General features: G+C 40.2%; 1 protein-coding gene across 10 annotated transcripts in view; it reads left to right on the forward strand.

Annotated features, from left to right (window-relative positions):
• Positions 1 to 19,406, forward strand: part of PARD3 (par-3 family cell polarity regulator) — a 669,864-nt gene that overhangs the window by 279,041 nt on the left and 371,417 nt on the right. The gene's annotated exons all lie outside the window — the stretch shown is intronic.

The following is a 19,406-nucleotide window of genomic DNA, read 5'->3' on the forward strand; positions in this document are numbered from 1 at the left end:
TCTGACATAGATAGAAGATCAAATGCCGTCTTGATTTAAAAAGCTGGTGCAAAATTTAGACATTTTTAATAGCCGTGTAGTAGGACATTTCCAATATAACTTTTTAAAGTTTAACTGTCAAAGTTTAGGTCCTATAAACAAAAAGTTTAAAAATGTCTTAGATTATAGTATTTTGTAAACAGCTATTGCTAGACAAAACAGCCCTTCAACCCTTTATGTCTAAAAATCAAAAGCTGTTAGAGCTGGAAGGTTTTTAGGTTTGAATCCAAACCCTTTTGTAATAGATAAGGAAATTGAAGCCAAGCAAAAATATGGGCATCCCAGTGCTATTTTAATATGCGTTTTGAAATGTGTGGTTTGCTATTTGAATTAAGACTTAAACATGTATAAGCTCTTCTTTGTACCAGATGGTGTCCAGGTATATTACTTTTTTCTTTGCTGCCCAGCCGTCCTGGGTAACTCTCTTCTTTTGTATATTGGATCGATGGTTGGTGAATTGATGTATGTTCATGTTTGCAGGGAAAGCTAAAGGGGCATATTAGAAATTTGTGCTAATGCAGATAAATTTTATAAAATCAAACAAGATTGATTACCGTCCCTTCTTAATTCAGAGCAAAGGAAGGGACTCTAATTTTTCTGTTTTTCCACACCTCGTTTGCTTTAATGCAAATGGCATTCTGCTTTGAATCATTTCCAATGAAATGATTTTCAATACTGTCGTATTTGTGACATTTTGACAATTAAAATGTATTTCTTTCTTAAGCCTACTGGAAATGCTGCAATGCCTTTTCTTGTTTTTATTTTTTTCCCACTGGTCGTATCTGTGCCTGTTTCCTAGGAAACAACTATTGGGTTGAATTCTGTTAGCTTGGTTGTTAGACTGTCAGAGTTATGGGTAATGTTCTTGGCTTTAGAGTTGTAAAAATGCTTCTTATATATTAGAAATGCTTTATCAATATTAAAGTGTTTTATCTCTGTTAAAAATCAGCCAAGCAAGTGTCTGGTTTTCCTAAAATGCTAAACAGAAGATGATTTTTCCTTGATTATTATTGGGACTTTCTATTTTTGTATACACATTTACAATAGGATTTGAATTTTTGCAGTGTGTTAGTTCTAAATATAGCACTTTAATTAAAACATGCTTATATAAATATTTGTTTACTTCCTTTGGGAGTTGTCATGGTCATATATCAGGATATCTAAAATGTGCAAATACTGGCATGAAAATGTGGGTAATTTGCCCTGTATCTGACTAGTAGAAAAACTTGATTCTCTACAACTTTTTCAAATTAAAGATAAAAAGAAACAGTTACAACTGCTTCAGAGCATTTCCTTTCTTATATTGATTAAAAGTTAATAAAACTGAGAATGTAAAATTAATGTTATTTAATCATACTATTTTTCTAGCTAAATTCCCACAAAAGTGAATACTTAAAAAATGTCAGAGGTATGCATGTTTGTACTATAGGGTAGCTGCTTATCCCATGTAGCTGTTGTGCCCTTGAACTGCAGCGTGTGTGCCTGAGGGACCGAATTTAAATAGCCCTGTGTGGATGGTGGTTACTGTCTTGGAAGGCACAGATAGAAGCATGGCTGTGCAGAGGTATCTCACCTGGGAGCTTGTTAGAAATGCAGAATCCCAGGCCCCACCCCAGACCTACTATATCCAAATCTATATTTTTAATGATTCATATGCATATTACATTTGAGAAGCCTTGCTTAGTCTAGAGCAGATTCCCAATCTTGGCCACATTTTAGAATGACCTGGAGAGCCTGCAAAAATAATGTCTGTGGGGAAGAAGCTGTGGCTCAATCAGTTCGGCTCCTGCCTACCACATGGGAGGCCCTGGGTTTGCGTCCTGGGGCCTCCTTGTGAAGGCTCGCACACACGCTGTGGAGAGCCGCTGGCCTGCAAGCACCACGGAGTGCTGCCCGGCCTGCAAGCGCTACAGAGAACCGCCTCAGCAAGGTGACACAACAAAAAGAGAGACAAGCAGGAATGCAGAAGAACATGCAGCGAATGGACACTGAGAGCAGACAGCAAGCAAGCCGCAAGGGGGGGGGGGGAGGATAAATAAATAAAATGTAGACACAGAAGAATGCATAGCAAATGGACACAAAGCAGACAGCAAGCAAAAAGCCGTGGGGGGTGGGGGGATGATTAAAAAAAATTATGCCTGCACCTCATTCTCAACCAAATATTCAGTGTCTCTGGGTGTGGGACCCTGGAGTCAGTACTTTAAAAAACATTTCCAGGTCACTTTAATAACTAGCCAAGATTTAGAACCCCTGATATAGCTCAAAGAGTGTGCTGGGAAGTAGGAAGTGGGGGTTGGCTGTCTTAACTACTGACTTGGAATTCTCACCTGTGGCTAATGTCAGATACAGGAGGGAGTAGAAGAAAGTGTGCATTGTATATGCCAGGCATGATTAAATTAATATGACATATAATGTAATATTGATATAGAATTAATATAATTTTCTCACACATAGTTATATAGAAAATAATTATAGAATATATAATTATATATACTCAATCTTTCATAAATGTTATTATTTCAAATTTTACATATTAGGAAATTGAGATTTAGAGAGACAAGTAACTTGTTCAAGGCCAAGTGGTAGTCAATGAGACATAGAACAGGGATTGAAAATAGGTTTGATTGTAGAACCTGTGCTTCACGGGAATTTTTATCTTAAGTAATAAGTATGAAGATGTCTTTATTTAAAACAGATATTTATTGGGGTCTTGTGTGCTATTCCTACCCCTCCCTGCAAATTCCCTACTAATAAAATAAATTACAGTGAAATTAAAGCCTTACTTGTTTGCCAGTTGTTGCTAAGGTTGTATTTGTCTCATTCTTAAATTTTTCATGGCTCATCATTTTACCTACAGAGAATGAATACAAAGATCCACGCATCAGAGGAATCATAGGCTAAATGACAGTGCCTTCCCTTCCACATCTGTCAGTGTGAGTTCAAATACTGTGCCTTTCCTGAACTCCTGCCATGTGGTGATGGTAATGGTAGTTGGTGAGGAAAGTGCAGAAGTCAGAACTCCCACCTTTAAGTCCTTTCGTTTTTCATGATTCTGTGGATAGGAGCTTGTTCTCTGTGGTCGGACTACTGAGGTTTGAATTTTGTCTTCCCCAGTGCCTAGTAGGTTAACTTGGGCCAAAGTTTTAATACCATAAGCCTGTAACACCATGCTTCCCTACCTAGAAAATGGAAATAATGCTATAACTTATTCTATAGACTTATTCTGAGGATTTAATCAGTTAAACATTAAGGTTCTCAGCACAATGCATGACCCATAGTAAATGCTCAATAAATGCTGGTGATTACAGACTTACTAGGCTTGTTATAAGTGATCAGGATGTATTTACTTTTACATTACTGTTTTCTTAAGAGAAAAATTAGGGTGGATTCGATTAGCTATGAAAGATTTCTGCACTTTGAAGGTAATATAAACAGACACACAGCCATATGCTTCAGAACTATGAAGTCTTATTGCAGCCTTGGAGCAACCAGTTGGTGCCAAATAGCTTTATTAATGGCCATTATAAACAAGCTTGATGGTAAGGAATTAATTTGAAACTAGAACCCTCAAGGCAGAAAAATAGATGAGATACTGTGAATGCTTCTATACCAGTAAAAAAATAACTTCTTCAACTTCCAACAGTCCTTGACCCTTTGCCTTATTTTACTTCATAGCACTGATCACCTTGTGACATCCTCTGTATTTATTTGTTTGTTTATTCATTGTTATGTTAGTCAGGGATCTTGGTAGGAAAAAAACCGACAAGAAGTGTGTGTGTGTTAAGAGATTTATCATAGATTTGACTCACATGACCATAGGGGTTGGCGAGTCCTAATTCCGTCGATAGTGCAGGCGGTGAGTTGGAAACTGGATGATGACATTGAATCCCCCAAGAGAAGCAGCCCAGCTGAAGGAGAGAGAGAACCACTGCTTTCTGACTGCTGAAATAACCAGTTCTCCCTTTAAGATCTTCAGTGATTGGATGAGACTGCTCTCATTGTTGAAGGCATTCTCCTTTGTTGATTGTAGGTATAATTCATAGATACAATCAAATGACAAATGATTTAAATCCTTGAAATCTCTTCACAATAACAATCAGGGCAGTGCTTGTTTGAGCAAATGACCGGACACCACGGCCTAGCCAAGTTGACACCTGAACTTAACCATCACAGTCCACCCCTTACCAGCTTGGCACCCTGATATATCTCCTAAAACCCTATTCTCTAAATAAAGACAGTAACATGCTTAGAATTTCATCTCTCATAATTCAGTGGCTTGCGCAAAACCAGAAATGCCCTTTCCCTGGAAAAGGATGCAAGTCCTTGGGTAATATTCTCTCTTAAACTGATATCCTATAGCTTTAATACTACAACATAAAATTAATATAGCTTATGTTATATGATAAGGAAATACAATAGGAAAAAATGTATATATACATTTGTATCTATGCAAACATTCATAACAAAACAAGGAAGAACTACTCATAACCATTACAGTCCTTGTTTCTGTTGCTGGTCCTGTGGTTGTAGCTTATATTTATAGCTATCTTCTATCCATCCCACATTCCTTTTACCCTCAGCAAGCACCTCGCTTGGTTGTGGTACTTCACCTTGTGGGGTGACCCTAACCTTCATTCTGAAGGGTTTGAGCCATTGGTAACTATGCCTGGATGGGACTGTTGGAGTTTTCCATTGACTTTAATCATGGGCATGGTAGTACTAAGAGACGCCTTAGGTAATCTCCTGTTTTCCAGGTAAACTCTTCTTTACCTCCATTGTATAGTTGCAGTCCTATTTCCCCTTGATAATCAGGATCAGTCACCCCAGCCAGTACAGTAATTCCCTTCTTTGCCTCTTGATTCGGAGGCACGAGGAGACCGAAGTGGCCAGGTGGCAGTCTTAACTTTCACTTCAGTGGAATCACTGTTCTGTCTCCTGGTGGAAGCACGCCTCCTTTTTTTATTATTATTATTTTTATTTTTTATTTCTCTCCCCTCTCCCCCTGTTGTCTGCTCTCTGTGTCCATCCCTGTGTGTGTTCTTCTGTGTCCACTTGGATTCTTACCAGCAGCAACAGGAATCTGTGTCTCTTTTTGTTGTGTCTCCTTGTTGCGTCAGCTCTCTGTGCATGTGGCACCACTTCTGGGCAGGCTGCGCTTTTTTCGTGTGGGGTGGCTCTCCGTACAGGGTGCACTCCTTGCTTATGGAGCTCCCCTACACAGGGGACACCCCTGCGTGGCACGGCATTCCTTGTGTGCATCAGTACTGCGTGTGGGCCAGCTCACCACATGGGTCAGGAGTTCCTGGGTTTGAACCCTGGACGTCCCATGTGGTAGGCGGATACTCTATCAGTTGAGCCAAATCCACTTCCCAAAGCACCCCTCCTTTTGGAGCTAGGATCTGTAGACCAGCAAAGCTTAGAGTTGTAGAGACAGGAGACAAAAATTTTCCTAGTGCATCACTAGGGGTAAATAGTGAGTGGTGCCCCTCCCACTTCTACCCCTTGATTCCTAGACCTGTGAATTCTGGCTGTGGGAGGAACAGTGCCCGATATTGGATGCTGATTTAGAGCATGTACACGTTGCCTTTCTTGCCTTCCTAGGATGCAGAATCCTTGAGGGTTAAGTAGTGTGTTTTATTTATTGCTAGTGATTAGAAGAACACTTAGCATATATTAGGTATGCCATGAATATTTGTCTTGAATGAATGAATAAGTGAATGAATAACTTTTACCTTTTTTTTTTTTAAAGGTTTATTTTATTTCTCTCCCCTTCCCCAGTGTTGTCTGCTCTCTCTGTCCATTTGCTGTGTGTTCTTCTATGTCTGCTTGCATTGTCAGGAGGTACCAGGCAACTGTGTCTCTTTTTTGTTGTGTCATCTTGCTGTTTCAGCTCTCCCTGTGTGCAGCACCACTCCTGGGCAGGCTGTGCTTTTTTCATGTGGGGAGTTCTTCTTGTGGGGAGCACTCCTTGCATGTGGGGCTCCCCTATGTGGGGGCGCCCCTGCGTGGCATGGCACTCCTTGTGCACAGCAGCACTGCATGTGGGCCAGCTTACCACATGGGTCAGGAGGCCCTGGGTTTGAGCCCTGGACTCTCCATATTATAGGCAGATGCTCTGTAAGTTGAGCCCCATCTGCTTCCCTCTTTTAGCTTTAATACCATGTGGATTCAAGCTCCAGCTGAAGAGTTACTATGACCAAAATAAAATGTAGTGACTCTGGTGGAAGTTTAAAGCTTAACAGATTAATTAAAAAAAAAAAAAAGTCCTGCCACCTTGCAGTGGCTGATGATGGTGAATGTGCTTATGAAATAATTACAAAATCAAGCAAATTAGAGGAGCTTCAAATGTACCTCATTAAATGACAGAAAATTGGCTAATGAAATTAGTGAATCAGCAGTCCCAGTTAAGAGAAAATTATTCTGCTTTTGTATAGTATTATGGAATAAAGAATATAATAATGAAGGAATGGGGAAATAATGATTACTAAAAGTTAACTTGACAGTTACTGAAGACTTTAATCTGTAATAAAATAATAGAAGACAAATGTCAAAGGAGAGGGCACTAAACATTTAGAAAATTTCTTCAATGCAATCAATAATCAGTGTCAATTTTTGAAAGACAAACTACTTGTCAGAGGAAGTTGGTAATTTTAAAATTTAATTACATGATTGTTGAATTAAATTGGTAAAGTATAAGTGACATGAGGGATTTGATACAGTGTCCTATAAAATTATATGTGAAGAATAAATTTAGACTGGCTTTTGCTCAAATATTTCCACAGGGGAGTAAATACTGAATGAGAGACAATAATGCAGTTAGTAGTAAAAAAAAAAACAACAAAAAACAGTAAAGTTGTTGGGATTTTTCACCAGTGAGTTTATTACCAGTATGTGAAACAGCAATTCTTTTTCCCACCACTGAAGACTTTTTTTTGGTTCCTTTATGCTGTGCAATATCTGGAATTGTTTCTCCTTTACTAGAAGATTGCCCTGATAATACTTAAGACAATTAACGTGAAAAGGGTAGAGATATCGGGACAGTCATACTCACTCACCTCTTGTATGATACAATAGAAATTTAGCTCACATTTCTTAGGTGGCATTTAGGCTAGAGACTGGGAGTACAAGGAAGAAACTTTGTTCTCTCAAGAACCTCAAAATTTAGTGAGGGAGAGAGACAAGAAAGCCGCCAGTTCTAATCAGAAGTTAGCATCAAGACCCGATTTCACTTATGCCATCAGAAATCTTGGATGCCTCCTCAGGCCGACCTTAGAGAAGTGAGGAGCGGTAGAAATGTGAGCAAAGAAGAGAAGCCTGAAGTAGCCTGTGGCCTTCTGGTACCTTCAGTGCATTCCAGTTGGGTCTGAGCATGACAGTAGAGGCATTTCCCAGATCACTGTGGGTATGTGCTATGGCTAAATCTTTTGGTACAGTGACCTGACCAGGTCAAGAATTCTGTGTCATGACATCTGATTTGTGGTTTAGAAAAGGTTTTTTGGCTGTTTCCTAGCGGTGATTTGTGGAGGTTAATGCGATGGGAAAGAATAAATGTAGTTGAAAAACCATGAGAGCCCACGATCCTCAGCATGAAGTCCCAGTTCTTTAGCACAGCTAAGATTTTGGTGCTCAATCTCCAGTGTGGTTGGTACATTAGACACATGGATGTCATTGGGACGTTAGAGGTGCAGAGTTTCAGGTCCACCTGATCTGAGACCTACTCGGCCATTTTAGTGAGATTGCCAGGTGGTTGGTGTGCACATTGAAATTAGAGAAGCTCTGATTTAACAAGATCCTAGGTTGGTTCATCCATAGCTACCTCTGTGCTTTATTATCTCCAAGTGCATCCTTAACTCTGGTCACACTGAATTTCTTGTAGCCTCTCTAATTTTCTAGAATTTTAGTTTCTGACCTTTGCCCCTGTAGATTTGCAAGCTTGTGTGCATGTCTGTACAGGGAAGGTGGCCAGTTACTATGAATGACATCCAAGGCTGGGGAACCAGGGTGTGGACATGCACAACTGATTGAAAAAAATGACTGAGGCTTTTAGAAGTGGAAATGTGCGCCAGGGGAGAAAGGGGCAGGTGAATTTTCACTGGCTGCTTTCCTTTTCTGTTCTGTACCCACTGTCCAGTCTGCCTCATGTGCCAAGCATCATCTCCGTGCACCGTGTCAGACAGGCCCCATGCGTGGGAGTCTGCTGGCTAGAGCAGGTCTGCGGACACAGCTGGGCATTGTCCAGAGAGTGGACAGAGAGAAGAGACGGGCTGAGGCCTGGGCTGCTGCCTGCCCGCCTGTGCCTGGTGCTTGCTGTGTTCCTTGATGAAAGTCATGCCTCCCTTGGCACTTCGTGAGCTGCAGGGCCTCCCCCCACCCCTTGTTGCTTCTCCTGAATCCTGCCCATATATTTGTAAATAATCCTTCCATTAAACTCTCCTCAATTAAGCCTGTCTGAGCCTGCCAGCTGTTTGCTGCTGGGACACTAAGACTGGATCTGACAGGTTGGAGGCATTGGTGCCTTTTGAGGACCTGTCGGCATTTGTCGAGTGAAGAATGGAGGTACAGAGAGGGTGAGGGTGTGCCAGTCTGCATTGTCTGTCTTGTTGAGGTCATGGGATTGTATGTCTGTGAGGCATGTTGACGGCGCCACCAGGGAGGATTGGCTACAGAGTCCCAAAGATGTGCTTAGCCACTGGGCATTGGACTGTGAGAAGACCAGTACAGGGAAGTGCTAGAAAGAAACCTTGACTTCTGATGGCTGCAGACCTTGACAGAGACCTTTCTTCTTTGCCATTTTCTACTTAATTCTTTGGAGATTGTCTTAGTTTGCCAGAGCTGCTATGTAACAAATACCACAGACTAGGTGGCATAAACAAAAGGAATGTATGGTCTCACAGCTTTAAAGGCTGAAAGTCCCAAATCAGGTAGTCGGCAGGCTGTGCCTTCTCTGCAGCCTGTTAGTGTTCGGTCTTTACTTGCTACCCATCCATAACTCAAGTCTTTTCCTCTGTCACATGGCTGTTGCCCTCCTGTCTCCCATCCTATGTCCAAACTTCCACTGCTTATAAGGATTCCAGTTGTACTGGCTTGAGGCCCATCCTGATGGAGTTTGTCTCATCTTAATAGTATCTTCAAAGATCCTGTTTATAAATGAGCCCACACCCGGGACCAGGAGTTGGGACTCTAACGTGTCCCCATGGGGGATATGACTCAATCCAAAACAGAGTTGTTGGTTTTGTTTTGTTTTTTTTTTAATTGAGATAATTGTAGACTTACTTGTGGTTGTCAGAAATAATACAGAGATTCTTTTATGTTTCCCCTAGTGCTAACATTTTGAAAAAACTATAGTATAATCTCAAAACCAGGATATTAACATTGATACAATCTGCTGATCTTATTCAGATTTTCGCGTCTTTTTGCTTATACTGGTATGACTGTGGTTGTTTTGGCCAGAGTGGTTATAGCGTCAGCCTCAGGATAAGAATCCTAGTGCTGTAAGTTTAATATAGTTTGAAAAATTCTTGTTTTTTCTTTGGATCTATTAATATGACATTAGATAATTGCACATATTTTTTTTTCTCCTTGACTTTGAAAAATTCCTTTTTCAAATAAAAAGCCTAGGATTGGATTTTACCCTCTGATATGTATCTAAGATTCAATGGAAGGCATTGAAACATACTGTTATATATAGAAATGTGTTTTAAACTCAACCTTCCCAAGAAACCATTTCTTATCTAGGTAAGCATAGGCGTCCTAAGGATTTGACATATTTCAGTTCTTCCCAGACAGCAATGTGGTCAACTCCAAATTGCACAGGACAGGGAGTCAATTGACAGGGCCCCCAGTTCCAGCGGAGCAGTGTGACCCTTGACCCCACCTTTACACTAGCTAGCTCATCTGTAAAATGTGATATTTCAATTTACTTCTCAGGTACCTTCCGCCCAAGTATTCTATATTTACTGCTTATACATAAAAATAGTTAAGAGGAAGGTGATAAAATTGGTTTTATATCCTCTTCTCTGGGTCATTCATTGTTCTCAAAAGCTTATTTCCTGCTCTAACTTCCATAAGTTTCTTCCTAAGGATTTTGCCTTGTTACTTGAAGTACTGATAAGGGCCTTTTTAAAAAGGGGCAATATGTATATCGGAAGGTCCGTTTCATGATCCTGATGACCGGTTTCCTCCCCACGGCATCTGTTACTTGGTTCTTCCCATTGTGAAATTTGTCACAAGAGGTGTCTAGCTGCTCCGAAGGTGGGGGTGAGGGCCTTCATTTGCATGTGGAATAATTATGCCATTTGAATCATAAATTCTAATAGAATACATGCAACCGCATAGTATTTTGATGTTTTGATTAAATACCTTGATGGCTTATGCCTGTCTTCTTGGGACAGGTTTAGTCATTGCTTTGAGTGGTTAAATAATTTAAAAAGTACTAGAAGAATGGAGGGGAAAAGACAGGAAAAGTATCGGGAACACTGAGGAGGAAAAGGGGTGGGACAGTTAACAGATAAGAAAATATATATGTCCTTTTAGTTTTGCTCTAAGTCATTATTAGACTTGCCATTTCTTCTACTTATTTAAAAGGCACCTTCCCTAAAGAGGCAAATCAATATTTACAGTGCATTAGTGCCCCCGAGAATTTGAAATCTTGTGGTGAGGGTTTATTGCTGTTTTATCCACTCTTCAAAGCAACTACTGACATCAAACAGTCTCCGCCATCAGTCTGCATTCGGTGACATTGTACCAGTCCCCTGTGTACTTCATCTGGCAGCTTAATTATTGAAGATCCTTGTCTTTGAATTTTCTTTTTAATATTTCAGAGGACATACTTTGGAAATCTATATTTTAAATAAATCAGAAGATTATGGGGTGAGAAAATTTTATCATGTTTTAAAATGCATTAATTTTTGCAAAATTGAGGTTGAGAAATTGCAAAAATAATGACCAAATTACCTTAAATGAGGAGCTCTTATTATTTCTAATTACAGTAAAGAACACAAATTACATCAGATTATTAGTAATGCTGAAATATACCATGGGCATCAGGAAAATGTAGTGACTCACAGATGAGAAAGGTATATTCATATTGTATTTTTCTGAGTCCAAGACAAAATTGCCTTCTTTATGCAATATTATGTTTTGGGAGAACCATGAGAGGTGGGAAACTGGTTACATGAAGGCAGGGAATTGTGTTTCATGATTCCTTGTGTTATTAATATAAGATCAGGCATTTATAGAGTTCTCGTTCCTTAAGATCAAATTCAATTTGCCCAAAAACCACATGTTTGTGTCTACTTCCTGCAGCATTACTTACAACTCTTGTTTATTATTGTTCTACTGTGTTGCTTAAAAATACTTCATATCGTTCACAGGCACCAGATCAAATACTTTTGTATTTTTTCTTTCATAAATTGTTATTAGAGTCTATTAGGATGATGTTGGTGGATGGTAACTGGTAATTTTAGAATTAAAAGAAGTTTCCAAACCCATTAGTGCAGCCCCTGATTTGGTAAATTAGGAAGCTGAGACTTGGTGAGGTGAGGGGATGTGAATGAAACACAAGTCTGTCTAGGCTAGAGGTTCTCAGTGTGTGGTCTCTGGATCCTTTTGGAGGTCTAAGACCATTCCTGGGAGACTGTGAGTTAACACTATTTCATAATATTACTAAAACCTACTTTGTGTTGACATTTGCACCAGTGGTGCAAAAACACTAATGAGTAAACTTGCAGATACCTTAACACAAATCGAGACAATGTTACCAAAGAAATTATTCATTCCTTGCTGTGACAGTTTGAATTTGGTGAATAAAAAAAAGAAGATTATGTTTTTGGACTAATTGACTCCTGTGGGTGTGAGACCCTTTGCCTGTATTAGATTCATGTAAGGGACCTTGATTAGATCACTTGATTAGGTTGCTTTTCATTTGAAAACATCAGTGAGGTATGACTCAGGTTGGGTCTCCACTCTCTTACTGGAGCTTTATATAAACTGAGACATGGGAGAAAGAAGACACAGAGAAAGAAAGCTGCCATTTTGACCCTACCATGTGAGAGAGAGGACTTCAGGAAGACAGAGAAGCCCTGAGAGACTGAAAGAGGTCCCAGAGTCTAGAATCAGCAGAGCACAGAGGCACAGAAAAAAGCCCCTGAGGGGCTGGGCTCATGGAGTAGCTCGAGGTTGATGTACTGTGTGCCTGATCACCCAAAGTGGGCCTCAGGAATAAAGTGGTGCTGCTGAGCCTGAGAGAAGAGGCCTGGAAGGAGAGAAGCCATGTACCTGGTTGCCCACAGTAAAGCTCCGGGAGTTGGGAAGCCTTGAGGGGAAGGCCGGGGCCTTGCAGAGATTGCCCGCCATCTTGCCTTGCTATGTCAGGATGCCAGGATCGCCAGTAGCTGACTTTGGTGAGAAAGCATCGCTGGTGGTTCCTTGATGTGGACATTTCATGGCCTTGGAACTGTGAGATTTTTTCCCCCAATAAAATCTCCATTTATGAAAGGCAGTCCATGTCTGGTACTTTGCCTTGGCAGTCCTGTGGTTAACTAAGACATGCACTCACAGTTTACTAAAAAAAAAAAAAAAGCCAATTTCATGCATTGTCCTAGAGGAAGCTGTAAAGATGATTAAATTTATTTAATCTTTACCCTGAAGTACATGTCTTCTTTTATATTTTATGTGGACAAATGGGAAATAGGCATAATGTTCCTCTGCTACATTGGGAAGATCAATGGTTTGTCTTAAGAAAAGCATTTGTATGATGGTTTGAGTTGAGGGCTCAGCTAGCCATTTTTTCCATGGAACGCTACTTTCATTTGAAAGAACATCTCATGGAAAAACTGGTTATTAGGACTTGATGTCAGACAGTTTCTAGAAAATGAATGAAGTGAGCTTGTCACTATATCGCAAACAACTGACAGTGTTGCCAAAGATAAAATTCAAGCTTTCTAGTGAAAAGTAGACTTTAGGAGACTTATATCCCTCCATGAGCTTGACAGCTTCGCAATACTTAGACTTCTGTGATGAAATTGGTAGTGATATTAACATGTGATTTTCTGATATAAAGATGTGTCAACATTTGGAGGATCCACATAGCCAAACTGTTTTCCAAATTGCTATTGCATGATCTTACAGAATTTTCATGGGTAAAAGAATTATTCAAAGTGCAAACTAGGTAAGTAGATTTTAATATAACCACAAATAAAAAGTTCTCTTTCTGTAAGGCAGCTACTTTGGATAAACCGTCACTTGGCACATTTTGGTGTATTACTCAGGAAGAAAATCCACAATTATCTGGAAAGACTTAAAATGCTATTCCTTTTTCCAACTATATCAGTGAAGTTCTTTTATTCTTCATATGCTTTGTCATATGGCAACAGATTACATGTAGAAGCAGATATAAGAAACTAGATGGTTCCTGTTGAGCAAAATGTAAAACAATGTTACTTTTCCCACTAAATGTATTTTGTAAAATAGAGTTTTCATAGAATTATCTTGTTTATGTTAACTTGTAATAGGTTTATTATTGTTACTTAGAAATTGAAAGAAAATATTTTAAGAGCTCTCATTTTAACTTCTACGGCAAATATCACTAGCTATGTAAACAAAACTCTTTGGGTCCTCAGTAATTTTTGGAGCGTGAAAGGGTCCTGAGATGAAAAAGTTTGAGAACCCCTGTTCTAGATCCATCTCCTTTCCAGTATCTTATATGTTGTAGTTCTTCCATTTTAAGAGAAAGCTTTTACCCCTTTTTCCTATCTTAACATTTCTGAAATTGGGTTACAATCTATATGTCTAGTAAACATAATGTTTCTTTAACTCTCCAACCAAGGTGATGCTAGGAGGTGAAAGGCAGAATATGATTTCTCATTGTGTATAATTCTACTTTGAAAACATCAAAACTCTTCCCTTTTACAAGATTGAAGCTCACATTTTGATCCACAGGTAGCTAGAAATGGAATTGGTTTTCAAATACGTAGTGGAGTAATGGGGTCTATGCCATGATTTGAGTAGGGGTGGAATGCTGGCCCGGGTCTGCACTCCTGTCCTGGGAGACGTTCTACGGCCGTGGGCCCCTCAGGTCAGCGCCGTGAGCCTCACACATCTGTGAAGCAGTTCACATGTTCCCACCTCAGAACTACTGGAGAAGCTCATTTAAATAAAAATTTTAAAGTTTCAGATCCCTTAAGTTAATTGTTTCTAAAACAGTGTTACTTAAACTGTGTGTGTGTGTGTGTGAGATAAAAATGCCTTATACCTATCATGCCACCATAAAATCAAGATGAAATTATAAATCAGTGAAAATCATGGGTGAGATGGGTGAGAGATGATGCTGTTTGGTTAAGGCTGCATGGAAGGCAGCGTGGACACTGTCCGTGGATGCCTTTGATTTGGACCTGGGTATGTTACTTGTGTGCACGATGATGACTCAGTTCTTTCCTCACTTCAGGTTGCTAGAAAACTTTGATTTCAGCATTATGATGTCATTTGGCATTCCACTGGGGAGAGCATACTGTTTACTTCTTAAATTGGATTCTGTTCTTTTCTCATCAGCCTGGTAATCAAATCGAGGACACCTTACTGAATTTGACAGTGAACACAAATGTAAACATGAGTCCTGAAATTGCAAGGAAGTAGCCAGTTATCAAGTAGTTCAAATAAAAAATCAGACTATATTTATATTAATTTCTTTTACAGATATCACTGAAATGAAAAGAAACCAATTTTAACCCATATAGCAGTCACTGAAAGGTCTTACCTTATTGCACAGCTCCAAGGGGCATCACCCATGATGTAGTTTATGTAAATGGTACCTTTGGGACGGTGCCCAGAACTGGGACCTTCAAGAGATACCCTGCATTCCCTGCTTTAACCTGCCTTATTTTGAATCCCCTTTTGTCCATGCACCCACAATTTATTTTGCGTTACAGATACATAGAGGTAAAATACAGATTATTTTTGTCTGTTTCAGATTAACAGATTAATACTGTAATCGTATCTGGTTATATGATGAATGTAAGTTTTATCATGGCAAAGCAAATTGAATGCAATTGTACAGTCCCTGAATTTATACTCTAATGTGGCTAGTTTTTAAAATACATACTGCTTTTGGTCATTACCTCTGCACCATTTTTTAAAAGCCTTCCCTTAGGAGCTACTGCTACTTTCTTAGGCTTAAGAACTACAGACAAACCAAACTCAGCATGTAGATGCATTGCCTTCCACCCAGCATGGGACATGACTCCTGGGGATGAACCTCCCTGGTGCTGAGGGATTACTACCAAGCACCAGCTGACGATGTAACTAGAAAAAGGCTTTGAATAAAGGGGTCAACTCAGACTGGCAGAATATCTCAGCCTACAAGTAATATCAGGTGTTAAAAACTGTTTGTTTGTTTTTTAATTTTTTAAAAGTCAAGTTAATAGATCACAAGGAAAGTTACATTAAAAAACATAAAAAATCAAAAAACATAAGAGGTTGCCATATAACCCACTCTCCACCCCCCACCATATCATTTTGCAAATTGTATTTTTTTGAAGATATATACATCACAAAAAAATGTTACACTAAAAAATACAAGAGGTTCCTGTATACTCCCCCCCCCCCACTCCTCCCACACCAACAACCTCCCTCATCATTGTGGCACACTCATCACACTTGGTGAACACATTTTGGAGCACTGTTGTACTACACAGATAATAGTTTACCCTGTAGTTTGCACTCTTTCCCAGTATATTCAGTGGGTTATGGCAGGATATTTAAAGAGCAGCATCTGACCCTGCAATATCATTACGGACAGCTCAAAATCCCCAAAATGGCCCCACATCATATCTGTTCTTTCTCTCCCTGCCCTCAGCAACTACTGTGGTCACTTCCTTCATCTTGATGCTAAAATTTCTTCTATTATTTGTCACAATAGTTTTATAGTAGAATATCAGTAAGTTCACTCTAGTCCATATTTTATTCCTCCATTCTGTGGGCCCTGGGATGGCAATGTCCCCTCCACCTCTAGATCAAGAGGGAGCTTAGATTCCACATGGATGATGGATGCAATTCCTCTGATTACAGTTATAGGCACTCTTGATTCCCTGGTGTGGTGGTTAATCATGTTCACCTCCCTGTTAGCTGACCTGGGTAAGACCAACGAACCAGAGAGTAGGAGTTGCCACTCTGCTGAGGCTCAGGGCCCAACTGGCACATGGGCAGTCCAGAGATTCAAGTCTCCTGAGTATGAACGATTCCTAGCACCAACCACAGGTTCGGTAAAAGTGACAGAAGAGGCATGTGTAGAAAAGTCACGTCTGAGTCCACTTCTGTCACACTCAGGAGCACAAATTCCAAAATAGGTCCCTCTGACATGGCACAGAGCTCCAAATCCAAATCCATGTGACTTTGGATAAAAGGGGGAAATGGAAAGGACAAGTGAGTTTATATGGTTATGAGGCTCTAAAAAAGAGTTGGGAGGTCACCAGAGGGGTGATGCTAATGCACGCCTCAGCAGAGTACCAGAGACAGCTAAGGTAGATGGAAACCTAGGTGCTGGTTCTCCTGAGGGCTGCAGAGACCCACAGGTTCTATAGCCATAGCAGATGGCTCTGGAGTTTAGGGCCATGCCAGTTGGCCCTACTTTGGAGTTTGTGTTTCTGAGTGTGATGGAGTTGAACTCAGATATGACCTTTCTACACATGGCCTCTTGTGTTACTTTTACCGGACCTGAAGTTGGCATTTGGGTTGGTGTATATTCAGGAGACCTGAATCTCTGGACTGACCATGTGACGGCCAGCCCTGGGCCTCAGCAGACTTGCAGCTCCTACCTTCTGGTTTGTTGGACTTACCCTGGCCAGCTGACAGGGAGGGGAAGAGGATTAACCACCACACTAGGGAGCCAACAGTGCCTACAGCTGCAAGCAGGAGAATTGAATCCATCATCCATGTGGAATCTAAGGCCCCTCTTGATCTAGAGGGGGACTGGACATAACCATCCCAGGGTCCACAGGCTGGAAGAATACACTATGGATTAGAGTGGACTTACTGGTGTTCTGCTGGGGAACTATTATGGTTAGTAAGGGAAGAGATTGTAATAGTGATGTGGAGAGGGTGGCCACGGTGGCTGCTGATGGTCAGGAAACAGAAGAAGAGATATGGTGTGAGGGCATTTTCAGAATTTGGAGTTGTCCTGGGTGGTGCTGCAGGACGGATGCTGGACATTGTGTGTCCTGCCATGGCCCACTGGGTGGACTGGGGGAGAGTGTGGACTACAATGTGGACCACTGTCCATGTGGCGCAGCAGTGCTCCAGAATCTATTTGCCAGGTGCAGTGGATGTGCAGCGATGATGAAAGAAGTTGTTGATGTGGGAGGGGTAGGGTGGGTGGGATGGGGGATACATGGGGACCTCATATTTTTTTAATGTAACATTGAAAAGAAAATAAAGAAGAAAAAGAAAACTACAGACAAAAAAAATTTGAGGTGTCCAGAGTTGCTTTACAGTTGAATAATTAAAGATCATGTAATTGGAAAGCAACAGAACCCATACCTGGGTAACATTATTATAATTGCCTGCAAGTATTAATATTTTATTCTTTCCACCAACTTCCATTTTGTTTCTTTTCTGCTTATAATGTTTTTTTTAAAGATTTATTTTTTATTTATTTCTCCCTCCCCCCACGTTGTCTGCTCTCTGTGTCCATTCACTGCGTGTTCTTCTGTGACTGCTTCTATCCTTATCAGCGGCACCAGGAATCTGTGTTTCTTTCTGTTGCGTCATCTTGTTGTGTCAGCTCTCTGTGTGGGCGGCACCATTCCTGGGCAGGCTGCGCTTTCTTTTGTGCTGGGCGGCTCTCCTTACGGGGCGCACTCCTTGCACGTGGGGCTCCCCTACACGGGGGGGAACACCCCTGTGTGGCAGGGCACTCCTTGCGCGCATCAGCACTGCTCATGGACCAGCTCCACACGGGTCAAGGAGGCCCGGGGTTTGAACAGCAGACCTCCTATGTGGCAGGGAGACGCCCTATCCATTGGGCCAAGTTCACTTCCCTGTTTATAATTTTATTTGATGATTCTGAGAATTATTTTGTTGCCTAATTTTTAGAACATTGTAGTATGAACTTACACATATAGATACCTAGATGTATATTTTTGTGAACTTCTTCTGAGAGTGAATGTAATTCTTATTGTTTTTTTTGGGGGGGTGATGGTGGTGGTGGTGTAAATTGGAAACAGCAGAGGTTGTCACAGTGACACATACGTACAAACTAGAAATTATTCTTCCTGTACTTTGTATGTGCATATTTCTCCCAATGATTAATATAACCACCAACAATATTGAATTAATTTTCTGCATGTTTTTCTCTGGTATTGCTGGTTAACCTCGTATTATTTTTAAATCCTCATGATGTAGAAGCAAATGTTAAATGCAACATTCCTGTGACTCATGCTTCTATTTTCTCTGATCATTTCTTTCCAGTTTGCTTTAACATCTTTGAGACTATTGAGCTGAAAATGGCTTAAACGTGACCTTGAGTGTATATAAATGCCTTTAGCATAACTGATAGGAGTCCAACCAATAGGCCAATGCCTAGCATTTATCAGTGCTTCAAAAATGTTTCTCACAGTTAAAGCTATTTTGTTAGAGGCTTTATATATATATGTTTATATTTATTTATTAACTTGTATACTATGTTTTGAAAACAGATTATTCCAAACATAATTTAATTAAAAATTGTTTTGCTACATTTTTTTTGAGTTGGGTTTTTGTTCCACTTCTAAATGTTACTGGCGCATAGCTTTTATTCTTCTCTCTGCTTTTTGTAATTCTGTTTCTTTTCTTGTCTAACCATGATCATCTCAATGAAGAAACTTCAGTGCTAGTGACACAAATGCTAGCCTGATTTGTTAATGATTTTGTTACAGCAATTTGTAAGCAAACTCCCTCTTAATATGAATACAGTTGTTGTTATTCTCTCATGTAACCGTGTTTATGCATATATGGCAAATGCCACCTGCTTATTAGCATTATCTTGATTCTGTATCTTTAGTCAACCAGATTTGATTAAAGGTAGATGAAATTTATTCCTTTGCTTAGGTTTGTTATTTATATTTTATTATATGAATAATATCTTATTTAGAAATATTGGAATACGCATGGAAGTCGTGGTTGTTAGAGTTACCATCTGTTGAGTGCGTTCCATATAACAGGCAGTGCCTTAAGCACGTTAGCTCATTGTACACTCACAGCAACCTCATGACAGAGGTACCTAGGATGGGACTAGAAGCACAGGACAGTTAGGGCACTTGCTGAAAGTGACACATAATGAGTGATGGAGCCTGGGTACCAACCTGGCATTCTGCTCCCAAAGCCCGCTCATCCTCTAC

The sequence above is a fragment of the Dasypus novemcinctus genome, chromosome 5, assembly GCF_030445035.2.
Source record: "Dasypus novemcinctus isolate mDasNov1 chromosome 5, mDasNov1.1.hap2, whole genome shotgun sequence".
Taxonomy (NCBI): Eukaryota; Metazoa; Chordata; class Mammalia; order Cingulata; family Dasypodidae; genus Dasypus; species Dasypus novemcinctus.